Consider the following 1,472-nt stretch of genomic DNA (forward strand, 5'->3'; position numbering starts at 1 on the left):
TAGTTCGGCTACTCAGTGCAATGTAGCCTACAGCCAGTATCCATCACAATAATGATAGAATTTTACTATCTTTTCAACAGATTACAAGCATTGATTCTCCCTAGAATCTACCTAATCCTATCTAGGACAAGTCTAGATTCTAACCCAACCTAAACTTGACTAGGACTTAGCCTAACTTTTAACTGCAAAGTGCTAACCCAACTTGCAAGGAAATCCGCTCAAGATCATGACACAAAATAGAAATACTAACAAAAGATTTTTGAGATAACTTAGGCTTTTTCTCCAAGCTTAGCTTTCTACCTTTTTCACTCATTGGCTTTTTCTTACAAACCTCACCATATTTGCCTTTTACCAATAAAACTCAGATAGAATAAACTGAGAAAAAGAAATACAACATGAAAACCATTAAAGAGAAGAACAAGAACAGCTTAGGTAGCTATGGGAACTGAAACCAGTGCTCTTTCTCTCTTGTTTCAATCCTTGGCCATTCACCCCCTATTATAGAAGAGTGAAGCTTCCACAGCTTGAGGCATATTTAACACTTGGTTTGTCTTCTTCTCCAATAATTAGAATTGGCAGCGACGTTCTCAGAGGTAGGAGAGAGCAGAAGTAGAGACATGCAACCTTACCTTTCTCTTTCATCCTTTTTTCTTCAAGCTTCTTAATTCTGGGCCAATGATTTTTGCTTTGGCCCCAAATTTGTTTCTTGGCCGTTGATGAACCTCTGAGCACCTTTGACTTCATAACCTTCATAGTTTCTTGAATCTTGCTTGGGATACAGAGATTTTCTTCATAGTTTTTTATTGAAGCATAAATGAAAAAATCACCTTTTTGTGACCTTCTGTTCCATTTAGATCTTCCCTTTATTGTAGCCCTTTTACTTTTCCTTCTTGCTTAAAAATGGAAGCTAGATTTTTGTTCTTCTTTTTGCCCTAGCTCCAGATCTTTCCTCTTTCTTCTTTCTCGATTTAGAGATTGATGTGACGAGAAAGAAAAAAGGAAGAGATAGAAGATAGAGTTTGTTTATTTGGTGGAAGTAAAAGAAGATTCAAATGAATTAAAGTTTAAGTTTAGGAGTGTGAGATTAGGTTATGGATCACCGAGTTAGGCTTGAAGTGGATATGGGCTCACTTTCCTTCTTTTCTTTATATGGTTCAGCATTTTATAATGAAACAAAGTTTGGTTACGTTTAATATGAAAATGGGCCAGAGCGTGTGTATGTGTATGTCGGCTTGTTTATGCTTAATGGGCCAATTTCATTCTTCTTGAGCCAGTTGGATCAAATCATTTTTCTGCACACTAAACAAAATACATCACACAACCAATTTGATCATTATCCTAATAATATTTAGTCATCACTTTTAATCATGGTTTAGTTTTCTAAACTCAATAAATAGGAAATCAGACCATCCGATTTGATTATTATATGTATTTTTTGAATGCGTCAATACAAATCGGACCAACCGATTTGT

The sequence above is a fragment of the Arachis ipaensis genome, chromosome B07 (assembly GCF_000816755.2).
Source record: "Arachis ipaensis cultivar K30076 chromosome B07, Araip1.1, whole genome shotgun sequence".
In the NCBI taxonomy this organism is placed as follows: Eukaryota; Viridiplantae; Streptophyta; class Magnoliopsida; order Fabales; family Fabaceae; genus Arachis; species Arachis ipaensis.